The sequence below is a fragment of the Euprymna scolopes genome, chromosome 19 (assembly GCF_053919585.1).
Source record: "Euprymna scolopes isolate OS-2025 chromosome 19, ASM5391958v1, whole genome shotgun sequence".
Taxonomy (NCBI): domain Eukaryota; kingdom Metazoa; phylum Mollusca; class Cephalopoda; order Sepiida; family Sepiolidae; genus Euprymna; species Euprymna scolopes.
In genome coordinates this window covers 119,884,597-119,912,142 of record NC_136500.1, presented here as the reverse complement: position 1 = coordinate 119,912,142, position 27,546 = coordinate 119,884,597, and the positions used below count along the sequence as shown (strand labels likewise).

The 27,546-nt window shown below is 34.3% G+C and overlaps 2 long non-coding RNA genes and 1 other non-coding gene across 3 annotated transcripts; 1 reads left to right on the top strand and 2 right to left on the bottom strand.

Annotated features, from left to right (window-relative positions):
• LOC145239920 (uncharacterized) lies at nt 1-17,419 on the bottom strand. The gene is made up of 2 exons (XR_013862409.1): nt 17,284-17,419; nt 1-2,296 (listed from the first exon to the last, which is right to left on the bottom strand). It is a non-coding gene; the product is annotated as an uncharacterized LOC145239920 (long non-coding RNA).
• On the bottom strand, nt 2,622-2,779 carry LOC145240460 (U1 spliceosomal RNA). Its single transcript, XR_013862515.1, has one exon. It is a non-coding gene; the product is annotated as a U1 spliceosomal RNA (small nuclear RNA).
• Nucleotides 17,396-27,457, top strand: LOC145239921 (uncharacterized). The gene is made up of 2 exons (XR_013862410.1): nt 17,396-17,568; nt 24,571-27,457. It is a non-coding gene; the product is annotated as an uncharacterized LOC145239921 (long non-coding RNA).
• The last annotated feature ends 89 nt before the right edge of the window (nt 27,458-27,546 follow it).

Sequence of the window (27,546 nt, the reverse complement as noted above, 5' to 3'; positions counted from 1 at the left end):
TTGCTGAATAAAATAAACATGTCGTTTATTTTCTGTTGAAAATGAATGATTTAGGTGGAACAGGTGTTAATTCAGTCGTGATGACTACGCGCGTGAAAAAAGGGGGAATAAAGTAGGGGAAAGAGAAATGGCAGTCCAGCATGTAGAAAGAGAAAGAGTGAGGGGGTTGACCTCAGTAAAGCCGCGCATACATGGTAGTAGTCGTCCATGTGGAAATGTCTTCAGGCCACAAGTTCTGGACGCGAACTTGTCTGGTTGACGAACCAAGGCAAAAGGGAAGAAAGAGGAAGTTGAACGTTGTTGTTAACTTTTATATCGGGGTCAGTGTTCTGACTGCGCATGTCTGGATTTCCTTTCAGACGAAGTGACATTGCCCATGTGGGCGTACATGTGCACGTACGTGTGCATACGCTAGCATGTGTGTATGCACATGAATGTGAGTGTGTGTACGTGAATGTGAATATATGTACGTGTCTGTGCATATGGGTGTGTGTATGCGAGGAAAAACATGTTCGAACACCCATAAATTCCTAATTTCGGTAACCAAAAATATGTGTAAGCATCGTTAAAGTTGGTTTACATGTCCAATTTCCGGGGTCATGAGTGTAGTTCAACCAATACATACGAAATCTGTTGGAGGTTGTTAGACATTTTAGTTCATAGATCTACAGGATGAGGCATAAATACTCTTACAAAGATAAAACTAAGATTTATTCCAACAAAATAATTTATAACAAAACTTAATTACAGAAAACGATTAGCAAATAATGGAGGAAAAATATGGCATAAATATTATTCAAAATGTTTCCCTTGAGCCTTCATTAAACTACAAAGTCTTTTAGGGGAAATTACCTATAGCAGCATGCACAATATGTAATGGAATTTTCTCCCAGCATTTATTCACTTTTATTTTGAAAGCTTTAATATTTGGCAAGAGATAAAGAAGGTTTCAATCTGAAGGATTGACCACAAAGAATAATCAAGAGCGTTAAGATCAGGTGTTGACAGAGGTCATTGTTCTTTGTTGATCCAGGACTAAAGCTGTCCTTTCACCACTCCTGTGTTACTTGAGTAGTTTGGCATGTCGCACCATCTTGTTGGAGAGTCCAAACTTCATCAGCAAATACAGAATTATACCATGGGGTTAGTGAACGTACAAAAATTGAGGACAATGTGTTACGTTCTTTTTTAATCCTGACCCCTTGATGGAGATAAACAAGTGGAGATTTCCCTCTTTCGGAAATAACTGCTCAGATCATCACTGATGGTTATTTTTGCGTTCTGAAAGTCTTTCCTGCATTATCAGGAATTGCCTCAGGATTTCTCACAAGGATTATCATTTTGATGCTTGTGGGACAATTTTCATCTGTGAATTTGATGTTATTGAGCATGCCTTATCTGATACGGTTTAACAATAGTCGACTTCTCATTAGTCTCATTATGACCTTCACCTTCACCGAGGTGTGTGACTTGACACAAAAAAAAAACAGCTTCTTAATCAACTGCTAACGCACACGTCACTGTAACGTCCAATGACAACAACAACCTTCTCACTCCACCTGCCTTTTATACCACTCTCTCAATCCCTCCTCTTGCGCATGCGCCAGGAGATTCCTGACAACCTCAAGACTTCCGCTTATAAAAACCCAAGTTTTGTTGTCGTGCATGTCTACACAAGGCGTAAACACGTGGGCGTTTGTTTTGTTGGTAAGTACTACAGTCTGCGTTCTGAAAATCTTTCCTGCATTATCAGGTATTGTCTCACGACTTCGCACAAGGACTTTTATCATTTTGATGCTTGTGGGATTGTTGAAGTGAGAATAACTTTTCATCTGTGAAGATGAAAATAATGAACGTGCCTTCTCTGATATGGTTTAACATGAGTCAACGTCTCATGAGTCTCTTTGCAATTGTGGGTGCAGAGAGAAGCTGTCTCTTTTGGAGCTTATAGGGTGACTAAGTAGGTCACTTTGACATATCCTTCGCATAGTTGTTGTTGTTGTTGTTGTGTGGTCTTTGTTTGTCATTTGTTTCATAGATTTTTTTAGATTTCGCCTGATTTTTTTTTTTTTTTCAACATTTTGATGAGTTTATGTGTTCTTAAGGTGTGGGAACGACCTGATCGATGAAGTTTCCAAGTAACGATCAATCGTCCTTTTTTATGGACATTTTGTTAATTTGGAGGTTTTTCCCCAACTTAATATTTCTGGTGCAGGCAAGCTTTTCTCATGTGGCTTTATGGTAAATTTTCTCTCCAATTCAACAGACATTGTTTAAAAATTAGTATCTGTTGTTTCTAAAAAAAAAGAAGAAATCATACATTACATTATCATATGATGACAATTAAATAGTAAATTTATTTTAATATTATCATAAGAAATAGTTCTGGAAATTTTTTTATAGGACTTATGCCCCCACCTGTATATCGAAAGAAGACACTTTCCGTAGGTGTAGGCAAGTTTCATACACTTACACGTTTGTGATATATACATGCAAATTAGATACCATAAGAACATTGGAATTACAGTGGATTTTTGTGGTGTGCAAAGAGACAGGTGATTACACAGAAGGAATGCAGACCTGTGAGCTACCTGAAAGGATTTCTGATTTTGGTTGTATTATCGGGGTGAGCGAGTACACAGACCCCACACTTAGAAATAACGCGTCCGAATCATCCACATTTGGGACGCTCGCAAAGGTCAACCCAAACGCAGTAGATGGGTCTCACTCTGGGGGAACGACCTGAATGATCACCGTTACCCCTACGCCAGGTAAGGCTATTTATTTGCTCCACCAACAAGCAAATTAGGCACAAGGCCGATTTTTAAAGTGAGGAGTGAAGGTGAAATGGGGACCAACTCCCCAGGGTGTAGGGGAGCTGGATAGTGACAATTGGTATGAAGGGTTTTCCCTACATTGACCAAGGTTTTATATGTGGGGTTGCTCCCACATATGGTCTTTGCTTGACACTTGTTGCCCAGGCCCCGAAGGACCAGGGCCGAGGAAGTTTATTTAGTGCTTGGTCCCGGGCCTGGCATTATCTACTGCCAGGCTCTTATTTGGGGTCCACGACACTTAGGCATGAAGCCAGTAGGAGGAAGTGGGGGTCGAGGGTCATTCTACACTAATAGCTAGGTCTTTGAGAAGACTTTATTAAGTTCCCAACACTAAGACACTATCAACATAATACCTCATTCTTACCATGGAGTTTTTCTACTTAAAATCTCCCGAGCATATGTGTCGGCTTTATATACAAACTGAAAAACGAATATTTACATGTTTTAACAAAACAAAAATTATATATACAAAAAAAAAAAGATTTTTTTTTTGGTTTTTATTATTAATTTCAAATTTTAAATTTAAATGAGGGATGAGATGTTGGGGAGGGGGGCAAGCTAAGATACACCCAAAAAGAAAGAAAAAGAAAACAAGTAAACAAAATGCCTATGGGGGGGGGGCGGGTTAGTAAGGGATCCTCCCAATTTACTTCTAAATATGGAGCGCCCAGTCTTTCAGTCCTGGAGGTCGAAAGCAAGCAGGTCGTTCCCTAGTAGGGAGTGGGGGACCTAGGGACGATATTTTGAAAACAAATTAGATAGGGATGGGTAACATAGGGAATGGACGGCGTCTTCCAAGATAAATGTACGTGTAGGGGAAACAGACTGGGGACAAAATAAAGAGTGGACTGGGCATCTTTGGAAGCTCTCCTAGTGCCGATGAAAAAATAAAATCAGGGACGGGATCAACTTTCATACTTGCCCTAGTCTAGTACCAAATAAAGAATTTTCCACTTGTAGTGGTTAAGACTTAACTAACCTTACTATATAAAAAATAACTTTGTTCGGGGCTGGGTTCCATAGAACCTTAGCACCGCCAGACCAATACCACTAGGGTGAGAAAACAAACTTAAACCTAGCGCCTCGTCGGATACACGAACTAGTGTTGTGCACCCATCTCTTATCAAAATTTATGTGATGTCATCTTTTCCAATCGCATCTGATCTTTACTTTATGCTGATGTTTAAAATAAATGACCAGATCCCGATAGGAAACAGATTACACCCCATAGACAATTTTAAGACGTGAAACCAACGTCACTAACCTAGCTACCACTAGGATCGCGAAAAAAACCAACCGTTTCTCCCTAGTGATCAGCAGATCCATGTTGTCAACGACGTATGCCAAATCAAGTGGCACCAACCACTCGGGGTCGATGTGAGCCGTTACCTCTCCGACGTACTCCCAGAGCCTCCAAACTCCGCTGCAAAGAAAAAAGGCATGATCCCTTGTTTCATCCTCGTCATCCTCGCAGCGGGGGAAAAAGGGAACGTATTCATCCCTCTTGCAGTCCCTGGCAAGCATGCCAAAAAGTGGCAGCGTATTCCGGACAAGCCTCCATGTTATAGAAAACTCTGAATTGTTTACAAAGCTTCTGGCTGGCGCCCAATTGCACTGAGAGAGGACCTCCTCCCTTGACATGAGCAGCTTCTCAACCAGCGGATCTTTTGTGGTCCCCACCACTAAATCCTCATATAGCCTCCTCCTAGACCGTGCAAGGTCACTGGACCCTGGCAATTCCCTAAGGGTGGCTCGGCATTTGGAGAGGAATTGCCGTTCTCCCACCAGTCTTCTGCGACCTTCAGCAGCAGGGGAGGATAAGAGCTGTGGAAAAGCTAGCTCCACAACTGGTACCCAGTGCAATTCCTCAAGCAGTGTCTGACTCAGGAACGCCAATCTTTCGGCGTACTTAGGACTTAACAAGTCAGGCATTCCTAAGCCTCCCTTGCTGAGTTTCTGTGTACAGACCTGTCTACGAACATATGGCTTTCCCCCTTTCCAAAGAAATTTGAAAAGGAGTTACTTCAAAGACTTACAGCGGTCCGCAGGCAGAGGAAGTACTTGCAGGTGGTAAAGGATCAACGGAAAGACGTAAGTTTGACACGCCTGTGCACGACCCTTCAGGGATAAGCCCCTGCGAATCCAAGTCCTTACTGACGATTCGACCTTCGTCTGTACTTCCGACCAATTTTTGTCCAGCTGGAGTCCAGGCCCTAACCACACTCCGAGAATCTTTACCGAGCCATCTGTCCAGCCGAACCCACCTGGAAGCGAGTTTACCCTGGTCCAGGCGCCCAACAGACTTGCTGCGGTTGACTATGGCCCCTGTGACTTTCATACTCAGCAAATGCCTCCATCACTGCTTTGATATCTTTCTTTCGGCCTACAAAAATGGTGACATCATCAGTGTACGCGGACACCCGGGCGACTTTGCCGCCAGGTAGAGCTATGCTGCGCAGAACTGGTCTAGTCACCTCGTCTCTTAATTTGCGAAGGAAGGGCTCCAATGCCAGGACATACAACCGAGGCGACAGCGGACAACCCTGGCGCACCGACCAAGAGACCCCAAAAGACTCCGACAACCTACCATTTACTTGTACCACTACCGCAGGATCCCGATACAGAATGGAAATCCACTTGTGGAAGTCCGGACCAAAGCCAGTCGTCTCCATAACAGATTCCAAGAACCCATGGTCGACCCTATCGAACACTTTGGACTGGTCTAAATTGATCAGTGCGGCTTCTGTGTCACCTTCTAACACTTCTATTATCGTGCGCACCAAGTGCAAGTTGTTTTGAATCGATCTCCCCTTCACAGAACAAGTCTGATCCGGTTCGACCAAGTCGCCGATAGCAACCTGCAGTCAGTTTGCAAGAATGCCGCACAAAATTTTCAACTGTATTTAACAGAGTGATGCGCCTATAATTATCTAAGTCCTCCCCACCATGCCGCTCTCTCTTCTTCAGTAGTGTGACCACTCCTTTGGTTACCTGCCCAGGGATAGATCCCTGAGCAAACCAGTGGTTAAACATACCCGTCAGAAGAGGAACAAACATGGGTGACAGCCTCAAGGGCAGACCATCGAGCCCTGGAGATTTGTTATGGCCAACCTGCTTCAATGCAGTAATTACTTCATGCTTCGTAACCATCTCATCACAGCTAGCTGCTCGGGCCGCAGTAAGGCGGGGCGAGCCGGATAAGTAGCAGCCAAACTCCTGGCTGCCGAGTCTGGGTAGTTCCTCCAGATGCTGACAAAACCTATTGCAAATCTCTCGAGTCAATACGAGGGTATGTCCTCCCACGTGTTTAACCTTCCGAATGTACCCATCTGAGTCACATCTTAAGGCAGCCTTACGCTCAACAGCATCAACATTCACGGCTTCGTTAGAGATTATTTTACCTGGCTTTAACTACTTGACCTTCATAACGCTCACTAGCCAAGTGCTGGACGTCCCCCTTAACTACTGCTATCTCTAGGGGATCCCCACCAGCCACCGCCCGGGTCAGCCTATCATCTAGGTGCCTTTTGGCCTATGCCCTACTTAACGTGAGGCGTTGGCTATATTGGACACAAAAGAGCCTAATGGTAGCCATAAGTTTAACCCACCAGCTACTCCCGGTAACCGCCCCCACTAACTCCCACTGAATTAGTGTTGTCAGCTGCTCCCGGAAGTCGTTCATCTCCAGTAAGGAGATGTTCAACTTCCAGTAGCCAGCCAACCTAGGCCTATTACCTACTCTCAAACAGGCCATTACTAATTTATGGTCCAAATGACCTAGCCAGTGGAACGTGGGGCAAGATAAGAAATCTATGTTGCCTCTTCTAACTAACATCCTGTCCAAATAAGTATTTGGATCGGAGGCCACGCTATTTTGCCACGCCCACATCTCCCTCCCCGGGTGATCCAGGCGGAACCTGTTGACAAGATTGCATGAGGCCATCAGGTCAGACAGGCTGCTTTCACACCTCTCCGACCCTCTATTCCCCCCGACCTTATCTATCTTGGGGTCCAGGATGGCATTCTAGTCCCCCATTAAAACTACCTGCTCCGGACCCGCCGAAAGGAACACCTCCACCAGCCGAAAAAAAGAAACCCTCTCCACAGCGATATTGGGCACGTAAACAGCTAAAATCTGAAACTTACCACTTAACGGCAACATCGACCACGATCAGCCTTCCATGAGCGTCCGTGTGAACCACAGTAACCGTTGCAGCTAGGGTGCGACTCACTAGCACAGAAACCCCACGGTTACGAGGATTGCCTATGCTAAGTAAACGCTACAGTCGTCCACCAGCACATTGCAATCCCCAGGCTCAACAAAGTGGGTCTGCTGAATCATAACTAGATCTACCTTAAGGGCCATGAGATCCCTCAGCATACGAACAGTCTTGCTTCGGGTTCTCATGCCCTAGCTAGGTTTAAGGTTGTTGCCATGATTCCCTAACAAGTAGTATTCGTCGAAAGCGGGTCTAAAATCCTCGGGAGTTAGAACGCCAAAGGACTGACCGATGCTGCCGGTTAACAAATCGGTTGTGAACTGACCTCCTCGGACAAGTCCCCCCACATCCAGGGGGAAGGTTATTTTGAGAGCTCTATAGAGGGACAGGTGTACATAAACTGGGACCCTCCCTTCACATTTCACTGCTATCTGCATTAATGATGGATGTTCGTCCGGGGAAGTATGTTTTTTTTTAGGTGCCCACCACTGTTTTTATATCACATTTCTATACTCACCACCAACAAACACTAAGAAGAACTAAAATACCTCCATATAATTCTCACCAATATCACTATTTCTCAACTTTTTCATTTATCAGTAACAACAATTCATAACAAAAAATTATTATCATTTAAAATTACCAACATTTCCACAAAATACCTCAATTCTTAAAACTTACATTTTACTGTAATATTCAATGTCAAGGTCATTTACATGTCAACACCATAAATTCACAATCTTTTCAACGAGAACAAATAAAACGAATAAAAACTTGTAAAATTCAAACCAAAGCACAAAAACAACCACATTTTTATTGAATAAAATCAAACATTTTTGTTTTCGTTAATATTATATCAAAGCACGGATGAAACAAAAATAAATAAAAAGTTACTATCTGAAGTGTTATTTCCCCGTACATAAGCAGTAAATAACAAAAATGCCAATAGACGCTATATATTTATTTCATATATTAATCTCATGAAAGTTTGTAATTTTCCCTACATAACAGTAATGTACATAAGCAGTAAATAATAAAAATAAAAAAAAAATGCCAATAGACTGTATTTTTTCTCTTATATGTTAATTTCATGAAATAATTTGTAATTAATATAAATTAAAGTTATTCAAGGCAATATCCTACTGTAAGGTGATGTATTGGTTCTGACAGATTTTCTAGATTAAAGGCAGCATCAAAACAAACGTAGTCGAGTCTAACTATAGAATTAATTAATAGAAATAATTATATATATAAAAAATTAATTAATAGAAATAATTATATATAAAAACATTAATTATTGGAAATAATTATATATTAAAAAATTCTATTTTTTTTCATAGAATTACTTTTTTAAAAAAAATTAAACAAATGAAAAAAATAAACGAAAGATATTTTTTATTTTATTTTTTTACAAAATAAAAAAGTAAAAAACACTAGCCCGGCTTGATTTTGTAGGCTCGAAATGTTCTCGCTTGATAGCATTTGTCCATTTATCACGTAAATCCTTATGGTCATGGAATTTAAATACACTCACTTTGGGTCCATCTGCATAATTACCTTTGCATAGTTGGTACACAACAATAACTAGGCATTTTAAAAGAAAAGCAAACAAATTGGCACGTCTTTATTAGAGCGAGGAATAAAACAAAATGGCCGTTCGATACGGCCCAGTTCCCAAACGTGACTTCAACGTAAACTTCCCATGTGACGTCACATTTCATATTTGACCGGCTTTAATATTAATAATATATCTCGGCGGCCTCGGTCTAGCCACGGCCATCGTAATCACCGAGGTCCTAGCAAGCAAGATATGTGGAACATTTAGATTGTCGATAATGAGCAAAAATTTACACAGAAAGCGTTGGAAAACTTTAAAATTGGATTTAAAAAAAAAAAAAAAATAAATAACGAACACATTGATTTATTCTGTAACTCATCCAATATTAATAATAAAAAGAATTAGAAGTGGGGAAAGTTGTTTGTTTATGCGTTAAAAGCAATTGAACATTTTGTTGTATTATGAATTTTTAAGATTAGAATACGTTCTTTATTTACTTATAAATTACATTTAAAAAGAAGAAAAGGAAGGAACACAATTTTATTTTGTAATAATTTCAAAAGATCCTATATGTTTTATGTTATAGTATGTTCCAATTTTGAATTCGCAAAGAATACAATTAAAATTAAATTCTAAGAATAATTAAATGAAAATAATGCATTCGTGTAAGGCCCCGTAATATTGTGGTCGCGTAAATGTTGGCTAAGGCTAAGGTAATTATTGGTCGCCATTTTTGCAGTCTCTTTTTTTTCTTTATTCTCATATCCAGACGTTCATTTCAAGACTGCGGGATAAAAAGTGATAAAAAGTTGTTTTATGCATTGTTACGCGCGTAGATTTGTTTATGGCGCGCGCGTATGCGTGCAAAAAGATATCCGCCAAACAATACAATGCATAAAACAACTTTTTATATCTCGATAACTACTTATTTCTACAAAATTTCAATGCGATTTTCGTATTCAGGATAGTCGAAAACCCACAGAAGTAGCCATTTAAAAGAAAATTGTGGAGGTGGACCTAATCTAAAAATTTACCCTATTTTTTTAAAAATTAAAACAAATAATAAACACCTTTTTTTTTTACCAAAACGAACAACAATATTTTTTTAAATCAAAACTGAAAAATCGAACAATTAGTTTAACTGAAAAATAGAAAGATAAATTTGTTTAACTGAAAAATAGAAAGATAAATTTGTTTAACTGAAAAATCGAACGATAAGTTAATAAAAATTAAATTCAAACAAATAATGTTAGTATAAACAAAAAATATTTCAAATATTAAAACATTATAAAAATCTGTTGTAGAATTTAATGAAAAGTTTTAATTTTTCTTTTTCTGATAATTTTTTTTTTACTAATATTGTCATTGTATTTGCGACAAAAATTGATTTGACAGACAAAATTTTTTAAATTTATTTTCATATAAAATACATTAGACACTAAGGCTGAAATAAAACCCGAAAAAAAATTAATTTTTATGTTTTGCAACATTTTTCAATAGACTAAATGTACAATAATCGAGGTAGCCATCTTGTTTTGAGAATTTGGCCTTTCTAACTATTTTTTTTTTTTTTTGTATAGTGGGGATAGCACCCTATATAAAAGAAAAAATTCTGCCTAAAAGGAGTTAAAAAAAAAAAAAAAGGAAAATATCAGAATATAGTAAAGTCAGAACATAATTTTTTTTTTTTTTTTAGGAGCGGAGTGTGATACCAATTAAACATTAACCATGCATTGACACACTCACTCATATTCAAACATATCAGCAGACATTAGAAAGTGTGTTAAAAACATTTTCTTTTTTAATCTTCCATACTTATATTTTATCAAACATTCGTTTTCGATTTTTAGATTAATTAGCAGCAGCAGCAAAATTTACAAAGAAAAAAAAATCGAAAACAAATTCATAATCTTTTTTTTTTTTGTCACCAAAATAAGGAAAAAAAAAATAAATAAAAACAAAGAAATTGGTTTTTAATTCTGCATCAATGCCATTGTTGGAAAAAAAGTCATAACTAAGAGTAGCTAACCTGAAGTGAGGTTGCGAAAAAAATACAATCTTCTTCGCGACCTTCTTCTCAGGTCTTGTAACCACAATAACATAAAAATAAAGGAATAAGTGACTCTTCACAAAGGAGGAAGGTTTTTATAACAATTTCCTTACTCTATTAGTATAAATAACCACAAACAAGGCTTCTGTTCTTCTTGATTGTTGGAAGAGCATCCTCACCTCCGGCAACTACACTCATGTAAGCTATGTATTATTCACCACACCTTAGAAATAAAGCACTGACAGTTAATAAATAAAAAGCTTTTTTGAATATGTAAGTCTGAGATGAAATCCAAATAATTATTAAATGTTCAGTCTTAATAAATAAACCCGCTTTTTATCTTCATATTTTTTTATTCATTAAAAATTTGATTTTTATTTTCATATTTAAAATTTTTTTTAGTACTCATGCGGAGAGTGATCCGTGCTGAAATAACGTTATTTATGTATGTGAGGAAAAAAAGAAAAAAGATTGCTTACGTGGTGGTGCCGGCATCGAGGGCGGAATTCTAATCTGATTGGTTGAGAGGACGAGTCTTTTATAGACTTGGAGGAGTAGTGGGAGGCACAATTCTTCTGTTAATTCGCCTCTTCTAACATCCTATCCAAGTAAGTATTTGGACGAGAGGCCACGCTATTTTGCCACGTCCACATCTCCCTCCCCGGGTGATCCAGGCGGAACCTGTTGACAAGATCGCACAAGGCCATCAGGTCAGACAGGCTGCTTTCACACCTCTCCGACCCTCTATTCCCCCTGACCTTATCTATCTTGGGGTCCAGGATGGCATTCCAGTCCCCCATTAAAACTACCCGCTCCGGACCCGCCGAAAAAAAGAAACCCTCTCCACAGCGATATTGGGCACGTAAACAGCCAAAATCTGGAACTTACCGCTTTTAACGGCAACATCGACCATGATCAGCCTTCCATGAGTATCAGTGTGAACCACAGTAACAGTCGCAGTGAGGGTGCGACTCACTAGCACAGAAACCCCACGGCTATGAGGATTGCCATATGCTGAGTAAACGTTAGTCGTACACCAGCACATCGCAATCCCCAGGCCCAACAAAGTGGGTCTCCTGAATCGTAACTATATCTACTTCAAGGGCCATGAGATCCCTCAGCACACGAACAGCCTTGCTTTGGATTCTCATGTCCCTCGCATTTAAACTAGTTAGGGTTAAGGTTGTTGCCATGATTCCATAACTAGTAGCATTCGTCGAAAGCAGGTCTAAAATCCTCGGGAGTTAGAACACCGAAGGACTGACCGATGCTGCCAGTTAACAAATCGGTTGTGAACTGACCTCCGCGGACAAGTCCCCCCACATCCAGAGGGAAGGTTGTTTTGAGAGCTCTATAGAGGGACGGGTGTACATAAACTGGGACCCTCCCTTCACATTTCACTGCTATCTGCATTAATGATGGATGTTCGTCTGGGGAAGTATGATTTTTTTTAGGTGCCCACCACTGTTTTTATATCACATTTCTATACTCACCACCAACAAACACTAAGAAGAACTAAAATACCTCCATAGAATTTTCACCAATATCACTATTTCTCAACTTTTTCATTCACCAATAACAACAATTCATGACAAAAAAATTATCATTTAAACTTACCAACATTTCCACAAAATACCTCAATTCTTAACAAAACTTACATTTTTCTGTAATATTCAATATCAAGATCATTTACATGTCAACACCATAAATTCACAATCTTTTCAACGAGAACAAATACAAACGAATAAAAACTTGTAAAATTCAAACCAAAGAACAAAAACAACCCCATTTTTATTGAATCAAAACAAACATTTTTGTATTTCGTTAATTATATCAAAGCACGGATGAAACAAAAATAAATAAAAAGTTACTATCTGAAGTGTTATTTTCCTGTAAATGAGCAGTAAATAATAAAAATAAAAAAAATGCCAATAGACTGTATTTTTTTTCTGATGTTAATTTCATGAAATAGTTTGTAATTAATATAAATTAAAGTTATTCAAGACAATATCCTACTGTAAGGTGATGTATTGGTTCTGACAGATTTTCTAGATTAAAGGCAGCATCAAAACAAACGTAGTCGAGTCTAACTAAAGAATTAATTAATAGAAATAATTATATATATATAAAAATAATTAATATAAATAATTATATATAAAAACATTAATTGTTGGAAAAAATTATATATTAAAAAATTCTATTTTTTTCATAAAATTACTTTCTTTTTTTTTTTAAATTAAACAAATGAAAAAAATAAACGAAAGATATTTTTTTCTTCTTTTACAAAATAAAAAAGTAAAAAACACTAGCCCGGCTTGATTTTGTAGGCTCGAAATGTTCTCGCTTGATAGCATTTGTCCATTTATCACGTAAATCCTTATGGTCATGGAATTTAAATACACTCACTTTGGGTCCATCTGCATAATTACCTTTGCATAGTTGGTACACAACAATAACTAGGCATTTTAAAAGAAAAGCAAACAAATTGGCACGTCTTTATTAGAGCGAGGAATAAAACAAAATGGCCGTTCGATACGACCCAGTTCCCAAACGTGACTTCAACGTAAACTTCCCATGTGACGTCACATTTCATATTTGACCGGCTTTAATATTAATAATATATCTCGGCGGCCTCGGTCTAGCCACGGCCATCGTAATCACCGAGGTCCTAGCAAGCAAGATATGTGGAACATTTAGATTGTCGATAATGAGCAAAAATTTACACAGAAAGCGTTGGAAAACTTTAAAATTGGATTTAAAAAAATAAATAAATAACGGACACATTGATTTATTCTGAAACTCATCCAATATTAATAATAAAATAATTAGAAGTGGGGAAAGTTGTTTGTTTATGCGTTAAAAGCAATTGAACATTTCGTTGTATTATGGATTTTAAAGATTAGAATACGTTCTTTATTTACTTATAAATTACATTTAAAAAGAAGAAAAGGAAGGAACACAATTTGATTTTGTAATAATTTCCAAAGATCCTATATGTTTTATTTTATAGTATGTTCCAATTTTGAATTCACAAAGACTACAATTAAAATTAAATTCTGAGAATAATTAAATGAAAATAATGCATTCGTGTAAGGCCCCGTAATATTGTGGTCGCGTAAATGTTGGCTAAGGTTAAGCTAATTATTGGCCGCCATTTTTGCAGTCTCTTTTTTTTCTTTATTCTCATATCCAGACGTGCGTTTCAAGACTGCGGGATAAAAAGTGATAAAAAGTTGTTTTATGCATTGTTACGCGCGTAGATTTGTTTATGGCGCGCGCGTATGCGTGAAAAAAGATGTCCGCCAAACAATACAATGCATAAAACAACTTTTTATATCTCGATAACTACTTATTTCTGCAAAATTTCAATGCGATTTTCGTATTCAGGATAGTCGAAAACCTTTAAAAGTAGTCATTTAAAAGAAAATTGTGGAGGTGGACCTAATCTAAAAATTTACCCTATTTTTTTTTAAATTAAAACAAATAATAAGCACCTTTTTTTTTTTTTTACCAAAACGAACAACAATATTTTTTAAAATCAAAACTGAAAAATCGAACAATAAATTAGTTTAGTTTAACTGAAAAATAGAAAGATAAATTTGTTTAACTGAAAAATAGAAAGATAAATTTGTTTAACTGAAAAATCGAACGATAAATTTGTTTAACTGAAAAATCGAACGATAAGTTAATAAAAATTAAATTCAAACAAATAATGTTAGTATAAACAAAAAATATTTCAAACATTATAAAAATCTGTTGTAGAATTTAATTAAAAGTGTTAATTTTTTTTTTTTACTAATATTGTCATTCTCTTTGCGACAAAAATTGATTTGACAGAAACTTTTTTAAAAAATTTATTTTTATATAAAATACATTATTAGACACTAAGGCTGAAATAAAACCCGAAAAATTAATTTTTATGTTTTGCAACATTTTTCATTAGACTAAATGTACAATAATCGAGGTAGCCATCTTGTTTTGAGTATTTGGCCTTTCTAACTTTTTTTTTTTTTTGTATAGTGGGGATAGCACCCTATATAAAAGAAAAAAATGCTTCTGCCTAAAATGAGTTAAAAAAAAAAAGGAAAATATCAGAATATAGTAAAGTCAGAATATAATTTTTTTTTTTTTTAGGAGCGGAGTGTATGGTAGATACAAATTAAACATTAACCATTCATTGACACAATCACAAATAATAGACTCTTTTTTTTTACCAAAACGAACAACAATATTTTAAAAAATCAAAACTGAAAAATGGAACGATAAATTAATTTAACTGAAAAATCGAACGATAAGTTAATAAAAATTAAATTCAAACAAATAATGTTAGTATAAACAAAAACTATTTCAAACATTAAATATTAAAACATTATAGAAATCTGTTGTAGAATTTAATGAAAAGTTTTAATTTTTCTGATAATATTTTTTACTAATATTGTCATTCTCTTTGCGACAAAAATTGATTTGACAGACAAAATTTTTAAAATTTATTTTTTTATAAAATACATTACTAGACACTAAGGCTGAAATAAAACCCGAAAAAATTTTTTTTTTATGTTTTGAAACATTTTTTATTAGACTAATGTAATAATCGAGGTCACCATCTTGTTTTGAGAATTTGGCCTTTCTAACTAGTTTTTTTTTTTTTTTTTTTTTAATAGTGGGGATAGCACCCTATATAGAAGAAAAAAATGCTTCTGCCTAAAATGAGTTAAAAAAAAAAAGAAGGAAAATATCAGAATATAGTAAATTAGAATATATATATATATATATATATATATATATATATATATATATATATTGTGATAATTAAATTGATTGACTTACCGAGGGTGGCTCGGTGGGAAGGGAAAGACACTCATGGCTGTTAACGGGCCGGCCTGGTGTTTGTTAATGAAGAAAATAGGATGTCTATTCCGTATAGCTTAAATAGACATTCCAGTCTCGTTTCAATCTCGCTCAACGAGAGATTGAGACTATAAAAACAGTCACCTTTGTAGGTTGTTGTAGTTTTTGTTCTTGTCGTTGTTAGAGATCTATCAGACCGGTACAACTGTTAACAGCGCGTTATATTTACAAGAATACGTTTGCTTGTAAGCACCGAGGTAATTTTTCGTTGCAAGTTTAACGTCTTTCCCCCCCCCCCACTCGTCGGTAGGAAATATCGACAATATATATATATATATTTAGGAGCGGGGTACGGTAGATACAAATTAAATATGAACCATTCACTCACTCATATTCAAACATATCAGCAGACATTAGAAAGTGTGTTAAAAACATTTTCTTTTTTAATCTTCCATACTCATATTTTATCAAACATTCTTTTCGGTTTTTAGATTAATTAGCAGCAGCAGCAAAATTTACAAAGAAAAAAAAATCGAAAACACAAATTCATAATCTTTTTTTTTTTTTTTGTCACCAAAATAAGGAAAAAAACAAAACAAATTAAATAAAAACAAAGAAATTGGTTTTTACTTCTGCATCAATACCATCGTTGAAAAAAAAAGTCATATAACTGAGAGTAGCTAACCTGAAGTGAAGTGAGGTTGCGAAAAAAATACAATCTTCTTCGCGACCTTCTTCTCAGGTCTTGTAACCACAGTAACCTAAAAATAAAGGAATAAGTGACTCTTCACAAAGGAGGAAGGTTTTTATAACAATTTCCTTACTCTATTAGTATAAATAAACACAAACAAGGCTACCGTTCTTCTTGATTGTTGGAAGAGCATCCTCACCTCCGGCAACTACACTCATGTAAGCTATGTATTATTCACCACACCTTAGAAATAAAAGCACTGACAGCTAATAAATAAAAAGCTTTTTTGAATATGTAAGTCTGAGATGAAATCCAAATAATTATTAAATGTTCAGTCTTAATAAATACACCCGCTTTTTATCTTCATATTTTTTATTTATTAAAAATTTTATTTTTATTTTCATATTTAAAATTTTTTTAGTACTAGCAGTATCAGAATTTTGGGGACATTCGCAGGCGAAGTCGCCATTTTGAATATACACCTATCTTTCTTTCAGATTTTAATAGTAAAATAAAATTTAAACCCGTAAATTTTATTTCAATAAAACGAGCAAAGACCAAATTTTAATATCATAAAAGCTTTAGAGAAATAAACAATTTTATTTATTTTTCCGTCGATTTCTTCACTTAACATTCGAACAATAACATTACTTGAATATGCGGAGAGTGATCCGTGCTGAAATAACGTTATTTATGAGAGAGAGAGAGAGAGAGAGAGAGAGAGAGAGAGAAAGAAAGAAAGATTGCTTACGTAGTTCGAGGGCGAGGGCGGAATTCTAATCTGATTGGTTGAGAGGACGAGTCTCTTATAGACTTGGAGGAGTAGTGGGAGGCACAAGTCTTCTGTTATAAAACAAGTGTGTCGCTGACCAGTGGTCAGTTGTGTTAATGGACTTACTGGTGAACGGTTCGCACAACTTAGTTACTCGCTGCTCGCCGTACTACAATACTTGATACTCGACCCTTTGCAACCCCTCGGAGATTACGCTATCACTGAGTAATCTACTTTACCCTCTAAATAGTTTTTTTTTTTTCCACATTTAAAAAGCTGAAAAATAAATAAATGGTGGCGAAATTACCGAATTTCTTGAAATGTTCAGGTCCGTAATTTAGCCCACTTTTTGCGCCTCCCGTTCGTTCACCTCAAACACACAAAAGGGAATAAATCCGAGAAAGTAGACTCTCCACTCCCGTTGCACCTCCTGTCAGATCTGGAATCTAGCACCGAAAAATGGAGCTCGTTTTGTAGTTTCCAACTTCACGCGCGCACGAGATTTTGCGAGAACGTACGTAGTAAAATGCTGGCCGCCATCTTTGTTTTTCCTTTTCTCGGCCTGGATTCAGTCGCTGCCTGCACACCCACGGTAAGATTTCTGTTTTTCTTAGCTTCTGACCACAAAAGCCATTCTTAACATATTAACCTATTCTGTACGTTAACCTTACAATTAAATAAAAAACATATCATAAAACTTTAATTAAACGTGGAAATACGATTTTAAAAAAATAGCACGGATAACTCTCTGCATAGTGCATTACCACCAATCTTTTTTTATGAATTAGATACACATATACCTGGTTTTTATCTTAATGATTTTTTTTATTTTCACATTTTTTATTTTTTTAATGAATTCGGTACAAAAAAGAGAAATCATAATACGAAATCGTATATTGACAAATATAATTTAAAATTGATAGGAACGAAATAATGCTCACACCGTTTTAGTAAAAAGAAGTTACGGCCATCGTAAAACGGCGTTTTACGATGGCCGTAACTTCTTTGTTCTTAAGCAGTTGATTTTCTCTTTAAATAATTTCACGTTTAAATCGTGTTTTTCATCTTTTAATTTTAATTCTTTTATATTTTCATATATTTTATATGGGGAGGGGAGGGCGTTTTGTACCTATTCTGTACGTTAACCTTACAATTGAATAAAAGAACATATAAAACTTTAAGTAAACGTGGAAATACGATTTAAAAAAATAGCACGGATCACTCTCTGCATTATCACCATTTTTTTTTATGAATTAGATACACATATACCTGTTTTTTATCGTAATGATTTTTTTTATTTTCACATTTTTTATTTTTTTAATAAATTGGGTACAAAAAAGAGAAATCATAATACGAAATTGTATATTGACAAATATAATTTAAAATTGATAGGAACGAAATAATGCTCACGCCGTTTTACGATGGCCGTAACTTCTTTGTTCTTAAGCAGTTGATTTTCTCTTTAAATAATTTCACGTTTAAATCGTGTTTTTCATTTTTTAATTTTAATTCTTTTATATTTTCATATATTTTATTTCTTAATCAATTTGACACATAAAAGTTGTATCAATTTATTAAAGAAATTTTAACAAATTTTCTGTTTTGAACACAAAAAAAAACAAAAAAAAAACGAATTCATCCCATTTTTCTCCGCATTGAATTCCTGGAATAAAAGGGTTTTTTTTGGGTTTTTTTTCCCTTTTTCATACTTAAAAAAAAATGTCCTTCACTAACTTTTAAAGTAACCTGAAAAACTTTATAACTTTATTGAATCCGCTATTCTTTATAAAAGCCGTGAATAAAAAAAAAGTTATGAAACCCCAATTAAAAAAAAAATACCTTAAATATATTTTTCAATCTAACATTTAGATTTTGGTAAATGTGCTTATTTTAGTAAAATAAAAATTAATGAGAAAAATTATGCTTATGTGATTTTTGAGAAAATTATAATTTTTACCATAATGAACATAATTTATATTGAAGTTGGTCGAATTCTTAGAAAACTGTTTTTTTTTCGATATTTAAGCCGTTTTAGCATTTTATTTTTAATCTTGTTTATTGTCTGTCTTACCTATCTTGTCGCTAGAGCATTTTGTTTTCTATTTGAATGTTGATCAGTTTCTTTTATAAAGTTTACATTAAACAAGCACCCATTTATTGGCCATCATCAATTAGAAGAAACTTAATGTAGAAAAAATATTTTCCCCTAAAAATAAAATGTACTGTTTTTTTTTTGTATTTTTTTTTTTTTTTTTGTTTTTGTATTTTTTTTGTATTTTTTTTTTTTTTTTTTTTTTTTTTTGCTTTTTTTTTTTTTTTTTTTTTTTTTTTTGCTTTTTTTTTTGTATCTTTTTGTTTTTTTTTCGATATTTAAGTCGTTTTAGCATTTTATTTGTAATCTTGTTTATTGTCTGTCTTACCTATTTTGTCGCTAGAGCATTTTGTTTGCTATATGAATGTTGATCACTTTCTTTTATGCATGAGGATACATAAAATAATCATCCATTTACGGGTCATCATTAATTAGAAGAAACAATGTAGAAAAAATATTACCTCAAAAAAATTAAAATATACTTTTTTTTTTTTTTGTTTTTTGTTTTGTTTTTTTGTTTTTTGTTTGTTTTTTTGTTTGATTTTTTTTTTGTATTTTACGTTTAAATTGCCTTAAAAATATCCACAAAGAAGGAACTAAAAACAAAAATATGTATTTTAACATTTTAATTTTTCTGTTTAAGATTTTAGATTGGAAAATTACTTTCCTATATAAGTTTAACGTGCCATGAACATTCACTTTGTGGTCAGTTACCGGTCAACAAAACATGTAATCTATTTGCAGTTTACAATATCTATGTCGGTGGTACAGGGGGATCGTATCAATTTTTCTTTATTATGCCTTCGTGGTGAGGGTTGGAGCCCATGTGTTGTTAACTATTTTTTACTTTCACCTAACAATTTAGTAATTAAATATGCAAAAAGTGTCACCGTGACATTTATTTCTGGTGATTTTATTACAAAGAAAATAAATAATAATCACTACATAAATACTTGATTATCAATTTAAAAAAAAAAAAGTACTTTATCATCTGAATTTAACAACGGTGGTTACACCAAGAGTTATATTTTCTATATATTTTAATCTTATAAAGTATATGTTTTACAAAAAAAAAAAAGCGTTTTACTTTGTGTAAGGATTGAGTTATCCTTCATAAAAATCCATTAAAATTTAAAAATGTGGTAAATTTCCAGGATACGGTCCCTGAAAGATTGTTGACAACGTTGCAACAGATTCGTCTGTTGCGACCACAAAGTCACTTAGTTGATAGTTCGTATTAGATGATCGTTACTCACAAAAAAACAGGTACTTGTCTCTGTCACAAGTCGCCTTAAATAGAACAATGCTTTTGAACACGAAAGGAAAAATCACGTGCACATGATATTATGCGCCCAAGCCCTCATAAAAGCTAACACAAGGAAGCAAGCAACTTTCTGTTGCTGGAGCTCCCCAGAGATGAGTAATTATTTCCTTTACATAAAAATTCACCAAAAATCAGAAAATTAACCAATTTTAATGAAATTTTCAGTATTTATCAAATAATGATCGCGGAATATAATGAACTAATTATTTTTATTTAAATCTGAGTGACAATGTATTATTTTGTTTAAACAAAAATACCTTTACTTGTGAGAAATTATCTAAGCACGGATCAATAAGTGCATGGAGTGAGTACCGAAAATTTATTTTCTTTAGAGATTATATTTTAAGCGAAAATTTATTTCCGTATTGAAACTTTATTTTTGTTCAAATAAGTGAATACCAGAAAGTCAGTGGATCGATCACCGAATGATTTGTTTTATTAGGTACGGGCAAAATGAATGCCGATGCTCAAAATGTATAAACATTTTTACCCCTTCCCTTTACATATGTGGCGAATTCCCAGGTACTTGTCTCTGTCACAAGTCGCCTTAAATAGAACAATGCTTTTGAACACGAAAGGAAAAATCACGTGCACGTGATATTATGCACCCAAGCCCTCATAAAAGCTAACACAAGGAAGCAAGCAACTTTCTGTTGCTGGAGCTCCCCAGAGGTGAGCAATTATTTCCTTAAAAAAAAAAAAAAAAAAACTTAAGCTTGCACTTTACTCATCAAATGTCTCATCTCTCACAATGTCGTGTACCAATCTCTTACTTTCTCTCAAAATTATCACTTATAAATAAAAGAATTACACCTACCACACATTCCCTTTTAAGTACAAGACTTAAGTGTTTTTATGTTCAACTAAAAAAGGCAAGTCCTATTAAGCTCAAATGTTTCAAAATGGTTTCTTTTTCTCAACAAAGTTCATTTTGTAATGAGCAAATCGTTGCTCCAAATATTTTCTTGTTTTGAAATTAAAATTTTATACTGCTTAATATCGTTTCATGGACAAAAGATATCTGTTGCCCTTTTCTCTTGCTGGCACACAAGTTAATCGTATGAAAAAATATATGCCGTTCTTTTTCCCACTGACATGTGAATACGTACAAAATGACACCAAGTGAGCAAACAATCTCATCAGTCTAAGTAATACTAGCTTTTTATATGCTCGAATTCGACATATGCAAATTAAGACGCAGTCGAACCTGGGCATATGTTGCCTTTTCATATCCTATCAGTCAGATTTTGAGTTTTATGCCACTCTTATGCCGCTTGTTTCAATGACTTTTATCGCACTCCTCCCTGATCTCATGATCACAAACAGAGCAGAGAAGTACTGTCTTTGTCGGGTACTACTTAGCAGAACTGGGACTTCTCGGGAACATTTGCTTCCAATTCTGCCTCGTGCAAATGATCTGACTCCATTTAATCATTGTTGTATCTTAACCTCTCTGACCACACCTAGCCCACACTACTTGGCTAGATGCAGCTAGCCAACGATACACCACCAGACCAAACTGGCCCATAATACATTGTAAGACGCAACTGGCCCACGATAAAATGCCAGATGCAACTGTTAATTCAAAAAAAGTTTGGCTTGAATTGTAAATCAAACTTTTGTAATTCAATCTTTACATGACAACAACTTACAGTCTGGCATTTGAATTGTAATTTTTATATTCTTCAATAGCTCGAACTGAATTGTATTGTAAATTCTTTATTTTAACGTGATGACCTTTTCTAGCAAATCTAACAAAATCAAACCCTAACTACTTCGCTCAAATCAGTAAATTGCACTTTAAATACTTCATTTAAAAATAACAACTTTTTACAAATAAGTCAACCGAATCACATTTTAAGTTTAAAAAAAAAAAAGCGACAAAATTCTACAAAAAAGACCAAAAAAATCCAAAATTTGACACCGCCATTTCTCTAAAATCCAAATCAGATTATACTTTACTCTTCTATATAACTTGACGACAGTATTCCTGAAAAAATCTCTGTAACCTGACCACAGTATTTCTGGAAAATCTCCGTAACTGGATGATGGCATTTCTAAAAAATCTCTAACTTAACGACAGTATTTCTAAAAAATTTCTGTAACTGGATGATGGTATTTCTTAAAAATTTTCATAACCAGACGATGGTATTTCTCAAAAATCTCCATAATCTGAGGATGGTAGTCCTCAAAAAATTTCCGTAATCTAACGACAGTATTTCTAAAAAAATCTCCATAACTTGACGACAGTATTTCTAAAAAATCTCCATAACCTGATGTCAGTATTTCTCAAAAACACCCCTAGACTTTGCTAGCCTCTCAAACATGATTCTCTATTACACTACAGCGATTATAAAAAAGACAGTCTACCTCGACTCGCATTTAAATCGTGTCATGTCTCAATGCTTTCAATTATCAACATGACTTCCATTTTTCCAGGTTCGACGAAAAGCATTCCAATCTCTTCATTTTTCGACACGTTCAAATTTCCAAGTTCAATGCAAATCGATATTTCCCCCCTTTTTTTTATCATTTTGTGCACAAAAAAATATCTGCCACTCTTCTCTCACTGGCATATGAGTTAAAAAATAACCGTCAGTCTTTTTCTCTGCTGACACGCAAAGTATGTACAAAATGACACTGAGTGGAAAAACAAAAACATTTTTTCACGAATCAAAGAAATACCAGCATTTTATATGCTTAATTTCAACATATGCAACTCAAATCTGAGCATATGTTGCCTTTTCCTGCCCTATTGATTGGGTGTCAAGTTTTGAGCGTCACACACGCCACCCTTTGTCGCTTCCTTCCATGATTGTTGGCACAATCAAACAGGAAAGCTGAAAATATTGAAGGATTTAATTAGAATAATTTTTCTATAGAATAGAAAAAGCCTGTTCGAAAGTTTTAGAAAGGTTATAAATCGATCGCATTTTGTTCTGATTTAAAATATCAAAAATATCAGTGTTTCACCTCATGTCACAAAAGTAAATAAATTGTAAACAAAAGCAGATATGCATGTATATATGAAAAGAAAATTTAGCTCAAACATAGGTATGTAAAAATCCAAACAGAAAATTTTACCTTATATATATATATATATATATATATATATATATATATATAGGTAATCTCCAAAAATACCGTTAGGGCTTACAACATGGCCGCCAGAAGAGTCACGTGATCCGGTTGATCCAAAACATGAATCGCCGTATTACGAAACCGGAAAACGCAAATTTAAAGCAAACTTTGACAAACAAGCATAATAATTAAGTACAAAAACAGTTTTTCAATATCATAATAATAAATAATTTAACTAAAAACAACCTAAGATTGTTTCTCAAAGTTTGCCTATTTTTATAACAACATTATATCAACAAAAAATTAAATACAAACAAATTGTGATTGTTTGTCAAAGTTTGCCTTCAAGGCTGCGTTTTCCATTTGCACGATTCATGTTTTGGATCAACCGGATCACGTGACTTTTGGCGACCATGTTGTAAGCCCTAACGGTATTTTTGGAGATTACCTATATATATATGTATATATATACTCTTTAACTTGAAAAACTTTACCTTATAATTATATATATATATCTATTCTTCAACTTCAAAAAACATGTTGACAACTGTGTAAAAAAAGAACTATTAGAGCTCTACTCCGACTGTTTTTTATTACTTATAACCTTGGTTGTATATAACCTGAAATAATTCAGCTACTTTTGTATTGATCATGTTTAGTTCTTTTTTGTTTTTATTGTGAGTTACTTCTTTTATTTCATGGGCGCTTGGGTAGTTTATGCGCTGCACTAGAATAACGGCCATTGTAAAAAGAAAAAGACATTTTCTAACCGCTCCATACTTTCACCTAACGATTTAAAAGAAAAAAGAAAAGACATTGTCTAACCACTCCATACTTTCGCCTAACGATTTAATAATAATAATAAAAAAGGAAAGGACATTTTTTAGCCGCTCCAGACTTTCACCTAACAATTAAATGGAGAAAAGACACTTTTCTAACTGTTACGGACTTTCACCTAACAGTTGATTGAAAAAGATAAGATATCCCAGAATCTGTTAATTTGGAAGCCTGTCCAAAACATAATTATTTTCATGTATTATTTCCTTTTGTTTAATTATGTTTTCTCCTTTTAACTATTTGTTTTGTTTTTGTTTCAGATTTTTGACCTAATTAATAAAGCGTTTTCAACGTACCAGTTGTTTTCTTGTTGTGCCTTTCATATAAAAGAAAGGTAAGTGACTGTTTCATAAATTTGATGGAACAGATTTAAGAAAACAATGATCTTTTGTTTAAAAGGAACGCATTACAATTCACACTGAAATATCTAAAAAAATCTTTCAAAATAGAAACGAAAAACTTAACCTAAAATAACATACAATTTTTAGAGCTTAATTTAATATGTTTATCCTAAATGTGATTGAGTTTTAAAATCTTAACATTCAGCTGAATTAATTATTAATTGTTTAATTAATTTGATGGCACAGATTTTAAGATAATAATGATACGATTTCTTGATTAAACCAATACATTATTACATTTCACGATGAAATATTGTCGATATTTCCTACCGACGAGTGTGGGGGGGGGAAGAAAAGACGTTTAGCTTGCAATGAAAAATTACCTTGTTGCTTACAAGCAAACGTATTCTTGGAAATATAACGCACTGTTAACAGTTGTCGTACCGGTCTGATAGATCTCTAACAATGACAAGAACAAACTACAACAAGCCTACAAAGGTGACTGTTTTTATAGTCTCAATCTCTCGTTCAGCGAGATTGAAACGAGACTGGAATGTCTATTTAAGCAATAAGGAATAGACATCCTATTTTCTTCATTAACAAACACCAGGCCGGACCGTTCACAACCATGAGTGTCTTTCCCTTCCCACCGAGCCACCCTCGGTAAGTCAATCAATTTAATTATCACAATATCTAAAAATCTATACTCTTTATTAAAAATAGAAAAGAAAGAATAAAGTTTTTAAATGACCTACCATTTTTAGAGCTTTAGTATTTAATAAGCTTAGCTTACAGGTGATTCAGTTTAAAACATGTCACGGTTCAGCTGAATTAGATAGGTAACATATATTTCTCTTCAAAAACCATTAGTTTGGAATAATGTGATTGAATAATTGAGAAATACACAGGAATAGAAAATGTAGTTGTCCCGAGCAAAGAAAATATCAGCATCAATCTATATGCTTTAGTTTTATTGTTATAAAATATTCTATTAAAACCTAAATAATATTATGTTAAATGTTTATCTTGTGAAAAATAAAGGGGGAGGGGTTAATGATTGCTCAAGAGAGGGAGAGTGGTATGCTTACTTACTGACAAAAAAGAGATTGTCTTGCCTTCTCTGCCTTTTTAAAGCTTTTTTTTTTCACAGGTCAGGTGACAGTTAATCACATTACCTTTTGGTTATTTAAAGGGAGATTCTTCCCAGTAGTCAAGTTTTTTTTCCAGATGCATTTGTGGCTGGTGCCGGAAGCTATTCTTTGATTACCTAAGCTTTGCTGGCTAGCAATTGTTAACTGACTGTCACGTCGCAGAAGGGGGCAATTCTTTCGCAACTTAAGGTAGGTGCACATTGCTTCTTTTTCTTAACTGAGCAGTCGTTGGATTTTAAGGGAAAATTAATTTTTTTCACAATCTTTTTATAGTAATTTAAATGTTTGTATTACTTATATTTGAATATAAAACATTAAACATGCTTATAAGTTAAACGGCTGTTGTTACAATTAGTTTTAACATTCAGATGGATTAGAAATGAACAAATATTTTAACACATTCTAATGCCATATTTTATTCTTTTCGCCTCAAACAGTAGGAGCCTTTCAAAATCACATAGTATTCACAGCCCAAATAAAGTCTTCTTTCTATGGCTTAGCTTTTACGAGGAATAGTGATCTTTCTCCAACTGATTTTATCTCAAGTAATAAAACAAAGCTGGATGCTTCACCAGATAAAATAAATTCTTGTTCTAAAATTCAGTAAGACCAAGAAACTAAAATTGGGGAAAGGAAAATGTTCTCAATTTCTTTACTAACTCAGTGTTTGAGAGATAAGAATTTTAATGGAACATTCAAATATCTATATATCTCATATAAATTTCAAGTGTTAGCCCCAGGTAGTGGGCCACTTTGATTTCATAGAACTTTGACTGAACTAAAATAAAACAAAGTGAAAAGAACAGTATATGAATATTCGTGTTGTCATAAATTAATTTTAGCGATATATATGAAAAACACAGTTCGTAAAAACCTATTTTATTACATGAGCATAATCTTATTAAAATCAGCATTTTCTTATATGAGAAATTCAAACTAGACATTAAAAGGAAGAAGCGAGAAAGGACTCATAATTGTGGAAATTTTCCGAGGTATCTGACTCTTTCCACTTCTTTACAATGCACCCTACAAAGTGCTATACATCAGTAGCTTTTATTATATTTATGTGCTGAAATAATACGGTTCTTTACGGACTGTTCGATCTCCTTTCATTTGGATATGCTGCAATATTTTCTGATAGAGATCCGGGCAGAGAATGACTAGAAGTTGACTGGATACCAAACTAATAGCTTCTAGAAAGATCTGGAATGTGAGAAATAAAAACTTAATGTTTAGTAATATACGGCATAATCCTGTCAGATCACCAAAGTTAAGAAACGATGAGCCTGGTCATTACTAAAATGGGTGACCAATTTGGGAAGTCCAGGTGCTGTATGTAAGAGGATGTCGGCACCTCCCTGCAAAAAGTTGCAAAAACCTAACGTCGTCATCTCCCCTAACGCGGATATACATGCGACTGGGGACCACTTGTGAATTTGATACTCCCATGAATAGGGTTGGTGCTGACTGCACATACAATGTTTAGTAATGGAAAAAAATAACTGCCCAAATACTTCTTTCATTATCTGTTTTAAGAAATGTTTAATAACTGTTAATTTTCTTATTTCTATGTATTTTAGTCATGTGAAAGGTTTACTTTTTTATTTTGTTTGATATCATTTGTACCAAAATTGCTGACTCCTAAAAAAAGAAAACTAACCCATCTCTATTACCTTGTCAGATACCACTCGCAAAAAACACATATTAATTGAATGCACTGATTTTGTAACACAAAGGAATTCTT